At 39.4% G+C, this 21152-nt stretch overlaps 1 long non-coding RNA gene across 3 annotated transcripts; it reads left to right on the top strand.

Moving 5' to 3' along the window:
* Positions 1-464: 464 nt before the first annotated feature.
* On the top strand, positions 465-17383 carry LOC128077957 (uncharacterized). Of its 3 annotated transcripts, none has more exons than XR_008205232.1 (3): positions 465-564; positions 1549-1755; positions 17268-17383. It is a non-coding gene; the product is annotated as an uncharacterized LOC128077957 (long non-coding RNA). The 3 variants fall into 3 exon arrangements; XR_008205233.1 differs by lacking the exon at positions 17268-17383 and adding an exon at positions 7709-8652; XR_008205234.1 differs by lacking the exon at positions 17268-17383 and adding an exon at positions 2329-2384.
* Positions 17384-21152: the final 3769 nt, after the last annotated feature.

Raw genomic sequence — 21152 nt, 5'->3', positions numbered from 1 at the left:
CTGAGAGTAAAAGATACAGTCTATGCCTAAAATCTAATTGCTGGGACTGTATTGTACACCAGTTTACAAAAGTTACATGTCACGTGCTACTTCATGGTCGTGAACCCAGCAGTTTACCAGTGCAGTTTACTTTGGAACACTTATTTTTGGGGAAATAGGTGGTTTGTTCACACACACTGCAGCACAGCATGCAGAAGAGAATTCCCCAGCTGCTGCTGACAGAGAGCAAACAGAAGAGGGGGTCCTGCAGAGAAATTGCTACCAGTGCTTCCAAAATCAAATACCTAGGGAAAACTCTTTGAGTCCTCTGACTAATATCGTTTCATGTGTTTCTCATAATTATGAGACAAGTGTAGTGGAAATGCTAAATCATGGCCTGGAGAAGTGATGGAGCACCTGGTGGGAAGGCAGGGCCAACCCATGGGAACTCAGGTGCAAGCAATGCAGTTGAGTGAGTAGAAGGACTGGAGCCAGGATCCACCCCTTACAGACCTCATTTAAGGGTTGGCAGGGTGGGTGAGGGTTTTTTGCTGGAGATCCGTGCCTACTTGAGGCCTTCCAAAAGTAAGCAGTTTTTTTCATTGATTTCTTTATCTGTTGCTTTTGGTCTTGTTCTCATTTGCTGCAGCCAAAGACTTTGCTACCTTGCTATTATCATCCCATTATAGCATTACAACAAGGTAGCAGGTTCTTTGTGACCATGTCTTCATCTATACAACAGCTGTGTCTGAATAGTTGCAGAACAGTGCAGAGCGGCATGTCAGTGGTGGAGTGCTGGAGCACTGGATTATAGCTAGAGGCTTGTGTTTCAGGAGTGTCATCAAGATCGATTTTGCTTCTTTTCTGCTTGCACCTGAATGTTTCCCACAAAGCGGTACTGTTCCTAAAGTGAGAAAGCTTTGTCTTCGAAGACTGGATTGAGCAAATTCACTTGTCTTGAGAAATACCTTCACCTACATTTTACAGAGTTTTCAGATGGTGGCTTTCTTCTTCTTTATGATTTTTAAGTGAATAGATATTCATAGAGAAACAGTTTAAATTCCAACAAGTGCATCCCAAGAATAGAATATTCTTTTGTTCTTTTGGGGTTTTACTTGCAAGCAGATAAATTAGAATCCAATGGCAACTAAGCCTGAGGGGATCATTCTTAGGCCAGTGTTTAAGAGAAGCAGAATGTTGCTTTGTTCTGGAAGGCCGTTAGAGTTCTTAGCATTTCCTCTCGTTCATTGCTCTCCTTTTATAATTGCTATTTTGATTTGACAACGGTATTTTCTGTGGATCAGTTTAACAGGCAAGAAGATCCAGCTCATTACTGTCACCTCCTTAGCTGTTTAATGAACCAGTCCTTTCTTCCCGTAAATATAATGGATTATTCTGCAACAAAGTGAAGCACATCCACAAAGAGCGGTAGATAGAACAATTACTGATAATTTCATCAAAGAAACTTTTCAGCTCACTTTGTCAGCCTAGTGACTAAAATTAGATACATTCGTTAGTTGATTTTAGAGATGTATTACTCATTAAGCTTTTATGTGTGTGCCTTAATAGGTATCAGATTCCCTAAAGAAAAACACACATTTCAGGACAAGGCTTATTCTAGGGCGAGGAGCAATTCTCAACCTTACTGGTCCTGAAGGAGTTCCAGAGAACAAGAAATTTCTTGGTTTCAACCAAATGTTCAGTTCCTTTAAGGGACCTGGAGTTTATTGAAATCAGGAAGGAGCTATTTTTTTCTTTCTGGACAACCCACATGAGGTAAGAATCATTTTTTGCCTAACTTCATGAGCTGGGTAAAATATCAGAGGTTCTGGATCCCGCATATAGAGCACAGCAGAGGACTTCTTTTCTCGCTTGTCCTGGCTTTTTAAAATAATTATTTATTTATATGGTTGATTGAGGCTAGAATGTACTGTTGCCTTAACTTTTCATTGCCTAAAATTCTGTTTTCCGTTTGGGCAAAAAGTTTACAGTTTGGATCGTAGATGGAAAGCTGTTATTACACCTCGAAGTGAAATTCAGTGAAGCACACCATTAGAAACAGTCTCAGGGATGACTTAAAAGAAAGAAGTGAGGGTCAAATTCTGTCAACAGTAACTGCTGCAAATGCATCAGTGAATGTTACATATATATTTTTTAAAGAGACTTACTTTGAAAAAGTGAAGGTGGGAGGGGAATGACTTCTGTATTTTTCGTACTACATTTCTGACATCTCTCTTTACGAATATGGGGTATACCATGTATATAACTGTATATAGTTAAGTGTTAGTGAGTTCATGTACGCATTTGGTACATGCACACTTTATTTATCCTGCTGTTTCTGGATGGCAGGATTCGTCTGAAAGTTTGAGTGTGAGCATGAACGTTCTCAGAGCAGCCTTCTCTGAAGTACTTTCCACATTTCCAGTTCCAGCAATCATTTCATTTTTATGTAAATTAATTTTAAATAATTTTCTGTTTTTTAAAGTAGCAATAGGTTTTATAGGCCTGATTTCCTGGGAAGTTGACCCCCGGCTTTGTACTTTTTGCTGTCTGGAACTCTGAAACCGTAAGAGTGTCTGCTGCCCAAGCTATATGGCACTGAGTGTTGTCTTAGTTGTTGTAAAAACAGAGTAGAATACAAATTCCCAGTTAACAACTAAGAAATATGTAAGAAAAAAATCTTCGTATTGGTTCTTCCATAGCTTTACAGCATTTGGAAAAAAAGTAGTCTACCCACTTAGCTGGCTATCTTGATTTATAGTAATATTGATGATTGTTCCACACTGTGTTCTACCTGTGGTTAGAAGCTCTTGCTCTGTTTCAATTATAATTTAATAACCGGTTTGGTCGGCAATGGACTAAGAACTACTGTTTTCTGATAGTACATTGTTGTCTGTGGGGCACTGTGGTGGTTCTACATTTGCATACTGTGGCCCAGCTTAAGTGAATGCAGGATTTAGCTAATTATTCCAAGGGTAAAAATCTAATTTTACTTTATCCAGTGTACCGTAATTTAGAATTGACTACATGGGAGTTGGGTCTGTATGATTATAGAATAAACTGAAGCAAGAACACTTAGTACGTCTATATATGTGTGTGTATGCATTTAATATGTTACATGTATGCATGTGTATATATATATAGTTCATGTACCTGTATTAAAAAAGGTATTATACTATTATCATGGCGATCCTAAATCTTGTATGTCTTCCACTTTTAATATCGTCCTCAAAATTGACCTTCCACCTTTACTACCCACTGATTGGTTGGATCTTTACTTGCAGAAGTCTTGCATCCTTTCTGGAACTCTTAAATATCTCCACTTGAAGTTACACCGAACACTGCACAGGGTATACTGTTATGAAGATTGGTTGGAGAGCAGAACTGTGGGGTGTTCTCTCATGCTAGCAAACTTCTAATGACTATCCATAGTTACAAAGATGATCTTCTTTTATGTCTCCTCATTTTCTTTATGTGTGCCATTACTGCTATCTTCCTATCTCAGCCTTTTACCACCTTTTGAAAAGGCCTCTTTAATTTTTCTGTTCTTTTTCCTTAATCTTATGTGTCATTCTGTACCTGAGCACTTCTGGCAATTCCTGTGCAAGCTTTCCCTGTCTGCAGAGTGTCTGTTTTGGCTCATCCTACTTCCACAGTGCAGCTGGGCATGCTAGATTGAATTTCTTTGCTTCATACTTGCCAGCTGCCAGACTTTAATCTCTTTCTAAAACTAAGAATTATCAAACTCAACTTTTTCTCTCATTACCGTAACAGAGGCCCATATGGCAGATTTACATAGGAAGACAAAACAAAGCAATTCTGCAATTATCCCCAAAGCAAAGGCTTCTATGTTGAATCAGCCGGTCCCGCTGCACAGATTTGGTGAAGCAGCCTCATGTGTTTTTCTGACAAAGTGGTTGACTAAGCTGGGCACTGACTGAGAGAGCTCAATTTTAATCTGATTTTCACCACTGACTGTCATTGTGTCCTAGGGACAGTTTTCTTTCAGCTTGGGCTTCAGAGCCTGCAGAATGAAGACTGTCTTTCCAAGTCTTGCTGGCTTTTGTGTAGCTGTACTGCTGCAATAGGCTCTAAATCATAGGCATTACTGCATCTGAAACTTGAATCTGTCACTGGCATCATATTCATAATCTAGAAACGCTTTCTTTATTTTTGCTTCCACATATTAGAGGACCTCAGAAATGTTTTCAGTTAAGCTTCTTAATTCTCATGGACTCATTTTTACAGCGAAATGCTAAGGGGCAAGAAAGCCTTCAAACTGCAGTTACTATGACTTGATCCTGTCCTTTAGAAGGGCATCATATTCTTGGTTTGAGGTAAGATTGCAGGAAGCCAGCAGGTTCTTCTGAGTCTGAATAATGAGAGCTGACAGACACTGTTAGAAATGGATATGTTGTTACTCTAGGCTGAGTTGAGGTAGCAAAGGTGACATGAGTATAGAGTTGTTGAATTCCAATTCAGATTTTAGGGAAGTATGTTAATTATAGAACCGTATGACTCTGTCACTTCTGCTTCTTTAACTGTACTCACATCTTGTTCCAAGGATGGCCTCTGTGCCAGCGGGAGGCCATAAGACATAACTGATTCAACGCTTAGTATTACCTTAATGCTCAAAAGAGTGCTTCTGACCAACTGCTCTAGATAGATTATTCAATACTTTGGTGTGATTGGTTAGCATAAGGAGTATGATTTTCCCAACGGTATGTTTTGGTGTCACTGTGAATCAGAGCTTGACAAGAATCATACAGATGTTGCTAATGGAAGAGCTAGTAGAAAAAGATGTCATAGTGCAGTTTGTATTATATCATTTATATCAAACATTTGTGAACAGATAAGCAAAAAATTGAGTGAACTGAAAGTGAAATACAGCAACAGATTGTCACTTCTCTTCAAATACTTTGTTTTCCTTCTTACTTTATTATGTCAGATGTCTTTTTGCTATTTCATCATTGAATTATATGCAAGTATTTCCCTTTCCTAGCCAGGAGTACAGGCCATTGATCCTTCAGCAAGGTTGTTTCCTAGTCTTTCAAGTCTAATTGAGGATTTGTTACTTCTGTTGATAATACACAGCCCATTATAAGCAAGGTACTGACCGTTGTGACTCTGGAGGGTGAGGGGCTCAACGAGGCTGCTGCTTCCCTTTGTGCTTCTCCTTTGTATTTTCGCCTTGGAAGCCACACTGCAGGTCTTCTCAAGTGCTTAGCTGCTCATTTAAGGTAAATAATGGGAAACAGAGTAACTGTAAATGACTGGGTAGGACTGGTGTTGAAATTGTGAGGTTATTTATATGGCTGTTATCCATCTCAGCGAGCTTCCATTGCTTCAGCAGTCAGTTGGATCCCCAAATGACTTGAATGGGGGTATGTGTTACATTAGTGGCAGAGTAGCTGTGTACCTGCTGTGAAATCATTTCCAGCCCTTGTTTCCCTCTGTCAGGCCACCCCATGGTTGCTCTAGCAGTTTTGCAATGGATGGTGACCTGTGCCAGAGCTGCTGAAGTTATGCCATGCTACATCAAAGTTAGAAACAACAGCTTGAGAACGGATACCTTGTCCTGTAAGATTAGTGTTATTAACAAAAGCGTAGGGAGGAAAGAGAGAGTATCAGGGGCTGTGAAGCTTCTATCTCTGTTGAGTTGTTCAAGAGATAACAACGAAGGGCTGGCCAGAATATCCCAATGTGCTGTGACATTTCAGGGAAAGCAGGCTGCAGCTGCAGAACACACAAGATGCTGGCAGACAGAGCTCTGGAACTATAGTGGGCTTTGTATGAACTTCTCAGCTGTGTTCAGATTACATGCTTGTTCAGCCTGAGGCACTGCCTCTGTGCTTTGTTCCTGAGCAGCAGTGCAGTTTTGCAGATCACTCCCTGCTTGTCTTCAAGTTCCCTCCTACTAGTTTGGTTCAAAGAGATTTTGGTACATGTTTACTTTCATTTGGAGAAACAAGCATAAGAGGCTACTACCCAGGTGTGGACCACATACTTTCATGTTGTCACTGGGCCAAATTGTCCTGAATCAGTGAGTGTAATAAGGGAATAGCATCAGTATGGTATGGTTCATTGGTAGGATGCTCTGGGGCTGTCAACAGTTCCTACAATGTCCTGTTCAGCTGCTTGTGCTAAATTCAGAATGAAACTTCATGTTTGCTGTTGACAGCAAGTTCTCAGTTGATTCTACTATTCTGCTTCTTTTTCCTCACCTGCTCTGATTTAGTGTACTTTGTCTCTTTAATTCTGAGACAGTAATTTATTGATTTTTTTTTTTTTCCTTGCTGAAGGGAAAAAAAAGAGAAAGCAGATTATGAAGGATTTTTAGAAATTTTCATATACTTTAACTGATTTTGATGCTCGTGGGGTCTTTTTGGTTGTGCTCTTAAGGGTAAAATTAAAAAATACCGTGTATTAACAGTGTCACACTGCTTCACCTCAGTGCAGATTGACCTTCAGTTTACGTGAAGCAGCAGGCACTGTGTCCTTGCTTGCAAGCCACACGAGTTTTATATGAACTGTGCTGTGAGCTCACTAGCTAATAGAAATAGGTATATAAAAATAGACAGAGAAGTCAGAAAGGAGAAGAACCTTCAGATTAGCAGTGCTATTTGACATTGTGTATCCTTCCTCCCCAAATTGTCCTTGATCTGCACTCACATAGTGGGATGTATAATCTCTATTTCTAGTCTCTAGTCATATGGTCCTTTTTCAGGAGTCCTTGGTGTATATCCATATCCTTGTATCTCTTATTCTATGGAATGCTGGGTAGAATTCTCTACCGTAGGACCTCAGGAGGGACACACAACCTGGTGGTGCATGGGGAACAGCAGCCCCATGTGGATCATTTCCAAGTTCATTGCAGGGCTGTTGTCTCTCCCCCAGCAGTCTTGGAACACTTACCAGCTGCAGCCCACAGAGGCCATCCATGTCACTGCTCTGTCTTTTCAGCAAGGTCTGAAATTGCTTGTTACTTGCTTTAGAGACTGCATATGGGGAACATGAAAGCTGAAGAAGGAATTACACAGCAAATTTTAGGCATCTAGGGAATTAAGCAAGGTACAGTTTGGGAAGGCTTTGCAACTTGTGACTCAGCCTATTCTGTCAAAGAAAATTGCATGTGGCTCTTGACTACTGTTGGTAGTGTGTTTTGGGAGAGGTCATCTCCAAACCATGCATACTTTGAGACAAAGGGATCGTGATGATGAATTAGCGTAGGAGCAGATGTGCAGGAGATAGATAATACTCATACACAGAGCATGCCCCTGAGTAACTGCTTGTGCTTAGCAATGTTTATTGCCAGGATTACACTTACCATCTGCTTTGGCTACGTTGTGACCAGAGTATGTAGGAAGAAGTCTCCCTAGCTCCCAAGTGTTGTAACACTTTCTAGTAAGGAATTTGACATGGGAATATTGCAACGGTAGCACAGGTAGGGTTCAGATCAGTGCCTGAAATTACTTCTGTTGCGTATAACCCTTCATGAATCCATTTAAGTGGTTGGACTTGTGGGATAGATGTGTTTGCTGACTTTATGACTAACAGCCAGTGTTCAGGCAGTGATAAACCTTGAACTGGTTGCTCCTTCACCATTCAAAAACCTTCTGGCAGATAACAAAATGGCATCAGATGCCAAACAAGAACAGACATCTGTCTGATAAGCTGAGGGATCCCAATGCACGTGCAAGATCTAATTGCAGTTTGCATCTTTCTCTAGGAGGGTGCAGAAATCTGCCTACTGCTCCTGAATATTAAACACAACAAGACAAAAAGACTTTTCATGCGCATGTGTTCTGCTAAAGGCTTTTCCTCCTTTCCCAAGTAAACTTTCATGCAGTGCATTAAGGGCATCTGGAGATGAGTGGGAGTATCTATTGTTAGGAGAGAAACATCATGTTAACCCAAACTACTGTACTTTGAGTGTAATACCGGCCTAGATTTCTTAATTGACTTGTATGTCATCAAGATCATGGAGAAGTTGCCTCTGATGCAATGAAAAAGAGGGATGAAATAATCCTCCACACCAAAACAAAACAGAAAAAGCCATGAAAAATCAGGACTGTAGCACTAAGGAGTCTGTGAAATCAAATGAAGATATGGAGCTTCCCACTGTTGTGCCTAGAATGAAAACTTCAGCAGAAGCTAAGTTATCTTCTACAGAGCTGGTCAGGGATCTTCCATGAGGCAATACTTAACTAAAATACTGCTTGAGCTTATAGCATAGAAGGGCTATCATGCTCTTAATAGAACAATCTTTCCTTACTATTCTGTGATAAGAAACCTCTGCTTAATGTGTATGTTTTGAGAAGAGTTAGTGATGTCTTCAGATTAAAAAAATAAATATTTTGCCTTTATATTAAAGAAAGATGAACTACAGCTCTTCAGGTAAATTGAATTTGGAAGCATGTACCTGAGTATAGAAGATAACATAGTAGAACAGACAGTATGCTAACAGATATAGAAGTGAAAGTAAAATAAATATAGAAGAAGATGTATGGAAGAGTGTGAAATATTTTTATGCAAGTTTTTCATATTTCTAGGGAAAAAAAATTATGTCTTGGTTGCGAGATTCATGTCCTTGAACCTGGAAAATTTTTCTGCTTTTATGTATTTTGTGGTAACTGCTATTTTAAGTGCTGTGTTATAATGTGTAAATAAACATGGAGCTATAAATGCCACATGCATATCTGTTTATTGGCTCATCATCTGATTTGAAATAGAAACTATCTTGTGAGCTTTTTGGTTGGATGATTGGTTGATTTTTTTGGTTCATTCTCAATAAGAAAAACTCATACCTGGTTTCAAAACAGGTGTTGTTTGTAATTGCTTACACACAACTGTTTCACTTTTGAATAAATTTAATTGTTATTTACAGATCATGCCTTAACTTTCTGACAAGTCTCCAGGCCTTGCTTTAGGGCTTCTGGGAAATCAGTTTGTGCCCCTTTGCTCTGTTTTGGCTTGTTCTATAATTTTTATGCCTTTTGAGTAGCTTGGAGCTTTTCTTTTTTTTTCTGTCTTGTTCCATCTTGGAGTGCCAGCTTATAACTTACCTTTTGGGAGAAGCCACCCTTTGTCCAATGCCGATCAAATGGTAGTACATCTTAAGACCTTGGCAGGACAGCAAGTAGCTGGGAGCTCAGCCAAAGCACTGTCTAAATCAAGCTATCAAGTAGCTAAAAACTGTGCCTTTGCAACAGCCTTTTCAGAGAAATTACCAACAATGATCAGTGATGAATCTTTCTTTCTAGATGGACAGTGTAGACCTCTCATAAGACTGTCCACTGACTCCTGATGTGGTAATATTTACTCTGCAATACAGTTAAGGCATCAGCTGAAGAACTTGGCCTATTTCAAAAGCTGAAATGATCTGTTTCACCTGTTCATTCAGAAGAGAGGCTATAACAGTCTCATTGAAGGATCTAGTGTGAGATGGTATTACACTCCCCTAGCTTGTGGAACTATGATTGCTCAAGGCCACTGGAGTTGTTCTTAAGCTGTTTTTTTTTTTAATTAGATCAAAGCAAATCTAAAAGCAAATCTATTTCTGCTATGCTGAAATTTCCCAAAGTAAGTCTCAGAACGCAACAGCCAGGATGGCCCCCTGCCTTGCGCTGCTTAGACTGCGCTGTGCCTGCTGTCAGGCTTTGGCTTCTACACGCTGCTCTGCATGCTGTTTTCCAGTGATATTTTGCTGGATTTGACCTGGCTTCTCCCTTCTCTCCCCCCCCCCTTTTTTTTTTTTCTCATCCTCTTTCATCATAGTCTTTCAAGGACATCTGACCTTTCACTTGGCTCAGCCACTCTGGTTTTACGTATTAATTGCCCTACTTGGAAGCCTCAAACTGAAACTGGCACACTGTCTGCCTTTAAAGAGGAAGGTGTGATATTTCCACAGGTTTCTTCTAAGTTTAATTTTTCTTCTCTCTGTCAGGTATGATTTATTGACTGGTCAAGAGGCTATTTTAAGCACACAGAGTACAAATAATTTATGTTAATACTAGAGGTTATTTTCACTGCTGTTGAGGTCACAGACACAACCAGAAGAAAAAGCAGAGTATGGTTACAACTAGGGCTTTTGTGTGTTTGGTTCAGAGTATGGGATATAATGACTCAAAGGAGATGAACAAAGGGTTAGATGCAAAACCAAGATTTCCCAGACAGCAGAATATAGATGTGCAATTAGGCTATGTACCAATCAAGTTGTTTCCTACGCCTTGCAAAACGTCATACTCATTAGAACAAATACACAGAATTAAGAACAATACTAAGGAGGCCTGTGCTTTATGTGCTGTCTTCACATCTGCAGTGCACAAGCTTTCTACAGGGAAAATAATCTGTGAACTGAAGGAAAAAAAATACATACAATTGCCTGTACACAGATTTATTAATTAAATGGGAAAAGACACCATGTCTGTCTTTAAATAGAAATTGAACATAATTTATGTGACCTCAAAAGCAAGGAGGCTTGCTGAGAGGAAGTGCCCTGAAATGGAATTCAACTCAGAAGAAAATACTTTGAGCTGGAGAGTTGTCAGCGTGATCTACAAGGGCTGCTCTGAAAGTAATACTTTTTATTATCTTACGTAGACCCGCAACATAGGAGGTAGATGTTAGTGGTATTGCAGTAGAAGTTAAATCTTCCTGACAATATTCCCTTATGTTTTGTTACTGTATGACAGAGGGGCAGTCTAACAGAATCATGTCTGACGTGGAAGTGCATATGGAGCAAAGGTGTGGAATTGAGTTTGTCCATGCAGAAAAAGTGACCGATTGGCAGTCATCAATGTTTGCTGAACATTTATGGAAAAGTAGATTTGATCACAGTGAGGCAGTGGGTGGTGCATTTCAGCAGTGATGGATGGCGGTGGGTCACCTCTGCTGGTGCAGGTTTTGGAGAGCGTGGCATGCAGGCTCGTGTTTATTGCTGGTAAAAATGCATTGTCACTGATGGTGACTATGTTGAAAACAGTGTTTTGTAGCTGAGAATTTGTTCTAGCGAGTAATGTTATTGTACTCTTTGTACCTGTTGTAGTTTCTATGGAAATAAATAGGAGGCATTACTTTGTGAGCAACCAGTGTAGATGAAAGGGGATGGTCTTACCAGGCTTCTGCAAGGTGTGTGTGTGTATAGGGGACAGAATACACATGCCTTCCAACATTCAGAAACATGCTGAAATGGAAGACTACAGGGAAGCTGCTCTCTTTGGTTACTATCTTTTCAGTCTTCTTTCTTTTCTTTTTTTTCTTTTTTAAATATGTGATGTGAAGAGAATGTAAGATGGGTTATATCTGTTACTTGGGGACAGCTCATCAAAATCATTAAGACTGTCTTGCTGTCTTTCACTTTTCAATTCATGATCAGCCAGGCAGTCAAAACAAGACTTTGAGACTTCCCTGAGGTGGTGCATGTCAGTGGCAAAAGTTCAAAGGTGTTGGAGAAATCCATTAAGCAAACAGTGGTTTTATGGTCTCCTGAAACATACTGAGGAGTTAATATTAAAATTATTATCAGAGTTTAATTGTATATCAATTTCATACATAAGAAGCAACCGTGAATTCGTAATCATTTATGCCTTTATTTACTTAGATGACATTGTCCAGGATGACAAATGGAGAGATGACAAAATAGTGGGTAAGGGAGGATTCTCAGCTATAAAACTGTAAAGCTGTGGTGATGTCCCTGTTTCAAAATGTCATCAATACTATAGTCCTTTGCAGCAGATGCAAACAAATTAGCCTTTACTAGGCCTTGTACTTGGAAAAAAAAAAAAAAAGTTATTACTTTGGATTCTAACTTTCCCCAGATTTTTTTTTTTTTTTTTTTTAATTTACAGACAATCAGAATTTAAAAACAAAACCCAAAACACCCTTATTTGAAAACCAGTAATTCAAAAAATAGCTTTTTAGTGAAACTGAAGGCCAAACTTGCAGGATGGCCTCTGGCCTCTTCTTGGTTCAAGTTTTCATTCATTGCAGCAGATTTTAGCAGTTATTTTCTTCCAGATGCTTCATTACTTCAATAGCTCAAGTTGAAATTCTTTAATGTGCTATTAATTTAACATTTAATTATATTTAAAATGTTTCTGAAATAAAATAATATTTTAAAACCAGTTCTTCCATTAGCTAAAATACTTTGCCAATTTATTTCAGCTCAAGCTTTGGAAGTGAACTGTTTAAAGATGTTGTTTTGCTGCTTCTGATCTGGTGCTTTCAATAACAGGAACAAGATGAAAATTTTTCCATTCCTTTACAAATGAAGTCAGATAACGAGTTTTAGTCATAGCTACTTGGAGATTAAAGACTTGCTGTCTTCCTTCTCAGTACTGAGTGAATCAGTTTGCTGCCAGACTTGTTTTTCTTTTCCATTCCTAGGCGTTAATTGCTGCTGTATTTAAATGTGTGTGGTGCCTGCACTTCCCATAGAGCATGTTCCCTTGCTCTCTAGTTTACATGTTATGCTTTAAATAGACGTTATGTTTCTGTGAGTTTACACTGCTTTTGTTTGTGTCAGCATATTCTTCCACCGTACCACAATGAAAATTAGGCTCTTAAGTCTGATACAAAATGAGAAGTTAATATATTCCTCTGGATGTTTTTCAAATTTGAGATGACAAATCCTCCTCTCCTTGATTCTCAATTAACTTCCTTTCAGCCTTTTATTAGATTTGTCTTCCTGCTTTTAAACGAGCTGTTAGATTTGGAGTTAAATGGATTCACTTTGGTGATGTGTTCTGTCAAATGCTGTGTCTTGATGTCATTGCTGCTCTTGTGCCAAGTGGCAGCTTTCTCGTACGTCAGGTTTGTGAGGGAAATTACAGCAGAGCAGAACACATTTTGGTGGTGAGAGCTGGGAAATGCTTCTCTCAGTGCAACCCTCTGTGCCTTTATGACACAGTGTTCTCCTTGGCCTCAAGAAATTAATACTGGATTTGGATTCAGACTATACGGATTTCTGAAGTTTCCATATTAGAGATGACTTAGCTGAGTCAAATGAAACAAGTTGGATTATTGTTTTGGTTGGCTTGGACTTTGAGTTGCACATATTGTTTTTAGTTTCTTCAGGGGATTTCTTGTTTCTGTTTTTTTTTTTTGCTTTTTTTTTTTTGCTTTTTTTTTTTTTTTTTTTTTTTCTTTTTGTTGTTTTTTTTTTTGTTTGTTTTTTGTTTTTTGTTTTTTTTAGCAGTATGCTGTTCACTCAGCCCAGCCCTAAGTGGGCCTGTGTGCTCCAGAGCAGATGTGCACCTGGAGGCATTTGGCCTTCCTGGCAGCTTCTACTCTTTTTCATTGTTGGGTTAGTGTTTTTCCTCTTGGCACTGTCACACCAAACAAATGTGCAGATTTAATACAGAAAGCCTGTGCATTTAGCTCTCCTTCCTCAGTTGTCAGTAGGCAAGCAGGAATGAGAAGACAAACTGCAGCAGAACTTAATGTTCTGCTTCCCCTTCAGTTCTTGTATCCTGCTTAGAATGACTCTTATGGGTTGCGGTAAATGAATGTTGATCTAATAATAAATTTAGGAAGCCACAAATCTTAGGAATTAGGTTCATATGACTAATTCAGGGTTTAGTTCTCTCACGCTGATTCTGGTCAATCATAATCTCTTATCTACCCAGGCTTTTTCCCAACTGATTCTGTGATTTAAAATAATCTCATGGTAAGTGGTCCACAAGTGCCTAATTAGGCTGTATGCCAAAAGCATGTTCTGTGGATAATTAAATATGCTAGCTTAATGCTGTAGGAGTGACTTAGCCATGTTAAGCCACTGGGAAGGCATTTCTGAGCTGTCTGCTGCAGAAGAAAGATGCAGAAGATTTCTCTTATGAACCATTGCAGTTCTGGCTGTTATTTGTGATTTGTAGTAAAATCTTTAAATCTGAAGAATCCTTGAGCTTCCATCAAGCATATATTCCTGTTCGCTACACCAGCAGTACTTTTGTTAACAGCAAAGTGCAGTTCCCTTCTGGCTGCAAGGTTAAGGCTTAATTTGTTTCTGTGAATTCATTCTTATGAAATGGAGCACTGAACTGCTCAACTTGATGAGTTTTCCAAGAGCATGGGATCACTTTGGAGATGTGATCACATGCAGCTTGAATTCCTGGTGATGCTTCCTGGCCTTCACTCCAAAAAAAAATATTTATATATATACATATATATATATTAGAGTAGTGCACAGTTCAGTGGCCACAGTGCAATATAGACCCAGAGTGAAATAATGCATTATCTCCTTAAGGCAGGGAGATATCAGCACAGATCACATATCTGAAAAGTAGAGTAAATAAAAAGATGCCTGTTCTGTACCAAGTTTTGAATATCTTCAAGGCTTCTGGATATTTCTGTGTGTTTCCTTCAACATTGTTGATTTTTAGGGAGAGTTTTTCTCTGTTCATTTAAACCTGCAGTGGGAAGAGAGCTCCATATGCAATATGTTTCACATTGTAGCTGCACTGCCTACAGCACAGTTCAGCTGACAAAATACTACCCCATATTATGGCGAACTTAATTGATGATGTAACAAGTACTTGATTTAAACTGACAAAATTGGTTGTTTTTTTTTTCCAGCATTTGCTGGTGCACGGCTATGTGATTTTTATCAGACTCATGGTTTGTCTCGGTGTGGCTCATTTTCACCTCCTGAACCTGCATGCTTTCTATTTCTGACATTCAAATTAGTTGCCATGGAAATGATCGCAGCATTAGGAATGGAGAGGGCTAGGCAGCAACAGCAGGAACAGAGCATCTCTTAGATGGGAGAAAAAAAAGATTGTATGTAACTGGATGTGCTTAGTGATAAGCAGTAAGCAAGGAAGAAAAAATACTTGAAATTTGAGGTGTAAGGAGCATTATGGTTGACAAATGTCTATGTTTGCTTTTGGGTACCTGCACCTTATGCTCCTGATGCAATGTATGTACGTAGCTGTTTGTCTGATGTCACAGTTTCTATTGAGTGTGTCCTTCATATTTGTGGAGACTGAGTACCAGCTTTAGTGCAACAGGTGGTAAAATCAGCTGCAGGAGGGGAAGGAAGGTCCTGTGTGAAGCAGCGGTAAGAAGAAGAAAGGCTGGGAGGTCGTCTTTGCTGGCTGGAAACATGATGCAGCCCACATTTCCTGAATGCTATGCAAAAATAACCACTCTCTGACAAGCACAGTTAGAGAAGCCTGGCGGGCTGGTTCTATGTTGCTGTACTTGCTGTTTTTCCCTTGGTTTAAGAAGGAGATGACCTGGAATATTTTAAGGCTTGTTCCTCTGATTAGGATAAGAATAAAATAAAACCTGTGGTGGTATTGTCAGGAATAGGTTGGGTTGGCTTTTTGTAACAGCACTGATTTTTCCAACAGATCTAGGAGTATCTTTGTGTCAAATGTAGTTTTTGTTCTGTATGATTACAGTCTTTCTAGCTACATGTCTATATCCATGCTGATGGTAGGCTGACAGTGTTTTTGCACATGGGGTTAGAGAGAATGCTCAACTGATTCAATTGTGTGACTATTGATAAGTAAAAGGGTAGGTAGATTAAATTTCACTTAATGCAAGGGGCAATATTTCGATCTGTAATTGCTCTTTGCTAGACATAACTCAAGTCTGGGAGTTTGATAGAGAGTTTATGGACACCTATTTTCTCACCATGGGGAAAGAATAGCAAAAGAATGGTATGCTAATAAATCATAGAAATACTGAAAAAGAGCAAAGGAAGAAATAGAGCCAATCTGATTTCCTCTTACTCATTCCTCTTTTGAAAAGTAAACAGTTGTAGTAATTGCAGTATACTTTGACTAGGCTGTACAAAAAAGGGAATAATTTAATGCACTTTTAATCTCTTTGCAAATGGTCTGGTACAAGCTGTCAGCACCAGCCTTAACGTCTATGTTGCTGTTGATAAAGAAACATACTTACAAGGGCAATACTTGAAAAATGCCAGTTGAACAGAATTGGTAATGGGAAACTCTCAGGGAGTCTGTCAAGGTTTTGACTCTAAAGAGCTGACATGACCTTTGCTACATGGTGGCTACTGAAAGAAGTTAGGATTTATATCTTCATCTTCCTTGATGTGTATAAGCAATAACTAATGACGTTAGTTAAAAGAAAGGGTGACCGAAGGGCTAGAATTTTGTCATCTTTGTCTAAACAACTGTGATAACTTTGATTATATATGCATGTGCACTTATACTTACTGAGATTTGAAAGACTGCTGTGTTGTGCTTATTTCTCTCTCATTAGAGCCAATTTTCAAATGGAAGTAGTTCCTTCAAGTGGTTCTAACATACCAGTAAATTTTTAGTTCCTGTAAGTAGTCATTGGCCAATTTCCTGATAAGTTATTTACTGAAATTTCTGTATGTATCAATGGGCTGCATTCAGTATAGACATAGCCTCCACTGCTGAAACAGCTAGAGAAGACCTGTGTTGTCATCTCCAAGGAGTTCCATCTTTCACTGGGGCCACATTTGTGTTCAGTGGCTTGGAAAAAGCCAAAGAGTCTGATTACTGAAATAAAATTGGGAAAAACATACCTAAGCTCTTATTTTGACTTCGCTATAGGAGCTAGGCACATATTCATTGCCCAAAGTCTTCCTGTTACTGTTTCCAAGCTTAAAACTGACTATACAGTGGCTTGAACCCAATTTCAGACAACAATGATGTTGCTGGGCTGAAGAACTGGACTTGGGGATTAGACGTGTATTAGGATCACTGCTTGAATGAGAAGTAATAACATTACCAAACTAAGCAAATCAAAGTCTGCTGCAAACATAATGTAAACTCAACGGACATGAAAACCAAGGTTAACACATGTCATTTTTTGTCAGTGGGGTTTTTGTAGGAGTAAGTTTATGTAAAACTTCTGCCTCTTGCTCAAAACAAGGCAGGAAGTTTTTGTATTTATTTATTTTTTTCCCCATCTGATTACTGTCTATGCTACTGAGCAGGGACTTGGTACCATGATTTAATTTTGAAATCCTAGTAAGGAAAAACATGAAGCTGAAGAGCTCACAAGCAAACAGTAAGTTTCTGGTGCTCATGTATGATGTTCTGAAGCATTAGAAGTGTAAGATTCACTGTAAAGGTAAGGCCCATTCCTACTCTTCAAATGTGACTGAAGCAGGTGGGCGGCCTCTGTACTCTGTGAAATCAGGGGCCATCCACTCTGCCTCAAACCAGGACCAGGGCATCAGGCAGCAAGGGCCCTGTGCTTGCTGTCTGGCCAGAACAAATCTGCCACTTATATGATGTGTAACAAGGAACAGTGCTAAGATTAACAGGATTCTTCACCTCTAGGATTTCAGTGTATGGAAAGAGAACTGGAAGTTGGATGTTTAGCACTGGTTGATCCAGCTGGAGAGGGGGAAGGCTCAGAAGGACTGGAGCTCAGGAGCAAGAAGTGTGCACAGACGCATAGGGTGGGTTTTGTGTTCGTTTTTAGCTTGATGTGGAGAATGTTGCTGCAGCTGTGTATGACAGTGATCTCACTAAATTTCTACCAAAAAAATGCTGCTGCAAATGCCTAAGAAAGTGGTGTATGCTTCTACAGTGCCACTACCTGCACCCCAGCCCACAGAACAGCACCTTGTTCCTGTGTAATAGGACGCAGGGAAGTCAACAGACTGAGTTGTCTCAGACTACAGTTTCTGAGATTCCTCTGACATATAGTTCTGTTGCTTCAGCCGTGACAGTGGCCCTGGCTGCAACTCATGAGCAGAGGGAAAGCTCCTGTCGTCCTGTCTGCCCTCACCACAGGACAAGCTGTCTCTGTTCTTCTGCTTGGGCAAAAATTCTTGCCAAGATGTCAGTGTCCACTGTGACAGCAGGCTTTAGCCTTCCTTCAATTAGAATATCTTACTCAGGAAGCAGCCTCAGGCTTCCTGAAGTAACTTCACACAGACTCTGAAAGAGCCCTGAGATTTTAGGACCTATCAGTAAGAGGCATTGACTTTGAGTTACTGCCTTTTATTTTGTTACCTCTAGTCAATGAGAGCTGTGGTGTCCTTGTATCTCTGCTACTGTTCAGTTTTATTGTAGGTTTGCTTCAGTACTTTCACAGGGCAGATAAAGCCTTAGCTCTGTCTATGACAGCGAACACTAAATTTCATGTTTACTCAGTCCAGCTTGCTCCTGTGAACACTTTCATTCCTCTGAGGCTCATAATCTCTATTTTCTCTTGTTTTTAACAACATCCTAAACAGTAAAGATGTTGCAGGCAGAAGTCTTAGCTAAAAAATAATTTGAATTAGAGTCCAGTTTGAAACCCAAAGCCTGAAAAAACTTCACTTTTGCAAGCAGTAATAAAAAACTTCAGTCCATGAAGTTCAACAGCATGATATAAAAAGCATGGTTGTATCTACTGCTACCTATGAATTTTTATGGAAAACCAGAGAATTAGTATGCTGTAGGACAGCCTTTTTCAGCAAATAGCTGAAGAACTGGGGAGGGTAGTGCTATGTTATGTGCTGTGAGAAGAGGATACCCAGTAGTAGTAGCCCGTACGTTCATCAGTATACTGATTTAAAATAGCTTTTCATCTTCTGCTTTATTATTACTAGAGTGCTATAGTGAAGTTTATGTTTTGAACTCATGATGGAGTTAAGTCATCTTTGGCCAAAGACCTGCCCTGCGCTTTTTGAATGGTAGCAGAGCAAGAGCTGTCATTAGACTTTCTCATTAGATATTTCCTTCTTCAGCTCTATAAGGTGAGGTGCTACAGGACTTCAAATTTAACAGTATTGTCAGATACAGTAGTATTGCTGATTTGTACTTTCAACTTTAAAACCATTCCAGAAAAGTCTGTGTGAGTGTGATTAGCAAAAGTTGCCACAAATACATATGGGCTTTAAAGGATGATGCTTTCATGGGGTGCTTTATGTACTTGATGTCTTTTGATACAAGATGAGGAACTTCTCAAAGAATCTTTAATTGCCATATGATCTATAGTCTCTAACGCTTTATGCTACACTAACTTAATGTGTATAAGGGATATGACAGTAAATGATATATTTCTTCCAGTCTTGAAATGTAGGCCTTATGAGGATATAACATGCACCAGCCCCAGCACCTACTATTGCTCAGCTAGATTTCCCAGCAGTGTTTGGCTGAAGTGTGCTGTGAATAGATGAATAAAGAAGATTAAAAAGAAAATTATTTTTTGCTTATAATAATAAGACCATATGAAAATTGTCCTCAGGAAAAAGAAAGATTTCTTGCAGTTACTTTCCTGCGTATTACCTTTTGAAGGTGACTCATTTTAATTTTTCTGTCATTTAGGGAAAGCCTGTTGGTTTGTATTAACAGCAGCAAGAACGCATATCTTTCCTTAGTCAGACAGTCCAATGAATTCACATCTGCAGGCAGAAATGTCTTTTACTCTGAATACTTTTTGGTTTCCAGTCTAAATATGCAAATTAATCACCTCATAAAAACCTAACAAATGTTTGTGTAGGTTTTTTTAAACAGCCCCAGACATGATAGTTCAGGAGGCTAGTATTATTTTAAGAGTGTAAGAAAGCAGTAGCTACAGTATAATGGGATCTGGGTTTTATGCAAATAAAACCATTACGTCCATTACTGGAGCATAACAAAACAGAAAGACCTCTGCACTTACGGGTATGCGATAAGTGCTTTATTTATTGTAACTCTTGGAATTTTCTCCTGGCGTTTTTCTTACAGTATCAAATGGTCTCAAAAGAGCAGGGTTTTATATTGCTGAGAAGAGCTCTCAATGTATTAATAAGATGCTAAACAAATGACTTGTGCAAAACGGTTGTTCTTCTGAGACTGTTTTGATGCCTTGTAAGTCTCCAGCAGCTCAATATAGTCTTGACATTATGAAAGATTGCACTTCAATATACATAGCTAAAATTATATCAACGTGGTAGATTGAGAAGTTCTTTTTATGATTAAATTGATCTTGAAGTTGAATGTGGCTGAAGTAGATGGTGAAGGGCCTGGAGCATCTCTCCTATGAAGAAAGGCTGAGTGAACTGGGTCTGTTCAGCCCTGAGAAAAGACGACTGAGAGGGGACCTGATCCAAGTTTATAAATATCTAAGGTGTGGGGGGCAGAATGGAGAGTCCGGACTCTTTTCAGTGGTGAATGGAGACAGGACAAAGGGAAACAGCCGGAAACTGCAGCATAGGAAGTTCCGCACAAATGTGTGCAAGAACTTCTTTACAGTGAGGTGACGGAGCACTGGAACAGGCTGCCCAGGGAGGTGGTGGAGTCTCCTCTGGAGATGTTCAAGACCTGCCTGGATGCCTACCTGTGCGACCTGCTGTAGGGAACCTGCTTTGGCAGGGAGGTTGGACTCAGTCTCTGGAGGCCCCTTCCAACCCCTACAATTCTGTGATTCTGTAAATAAAAATACTTTGCTATGGGTCTAACTGTTGAGGCCATCACTCCTTTTCCTAAGCACAAGGGATGTTTGTATATGAGTTTTTGAAAGGCCTTACATCCTATACTTCTAAATTATCATCTCTTAGTGTTTTTATTTAGATATCCTGAACAATTCAGTCACCGAGTGTTTCCGCAACTTGGATTAACACTTAATTTTAACTTGCATTTCGAAACATTTGCTTCCAACTTTTCACACTGAAATAACTTCCTTGCACAAGCAGTGAACGATGGGAGAGTAAATTTGCCTTGTTTTCTATTCTTGTAGAAGGCTGCGTGTTATTGTCAATCAAAGATTGTTTGAGCTCTATGGACGAAGTTGTGCTTCCCTAGAAAACTCACCAGCAACAGTGTCAGCTAAGAGTACTATACACTATTCAGATAATAGCCATCTTTCTTTGCTGCTTACTCAGCTCTGTGGGTAGGATGAGCCCAGCTGCAGGCCACCCTGTGCATCTTGAAGGGTCTCCCTATTTTCAGATTTCTCGTTTCATCACTTGTCTTCAGAGTAGTGAGCTAGGCCACTTGTGTGGGAACAAACACAGGGACTGGTGAAAAGTGCTAAAAGCAAGTCTTTAAGAATAACTCTAATGAATGAATTATTGAAGCAATCTAGCGTTTGGTCCATGTAGATGGCAGGAGCCTATTTTTACTGACCCATTAGTACCAGTTATTCTGCAAATTAAGAACATTAAGGCCATTTTTAGAGTTCGTATTGCTTTACTTAATTTTCTTCAAAACAACATCCAATTGATAGTAATCAACACTGCATTCTGAGAA

This window comes from Tympanuchus pallidicinctus, unplaced genomic scaffold (genome assembly GCF_026119805.1).
Source record: "Tympanuchus pallidicinctus isolate F22 unplaced genomic scaffold, pur_lepc_1.0 scaffold16, whole genome shotgun sequence".
In the NCBI taxonomy this organism is placed as follows: domain Eukaryota; kingdom Metazoa; phylum Chordata; class Aves; order Galliformes; family Phasianidae; genus Tympanuchus; species Tympanuchus pallidicinctus.
Note: the sequence above shows the minus strand (reverse complement) of the source record. Positions and strands in the feature narration are given on the sequence as shown.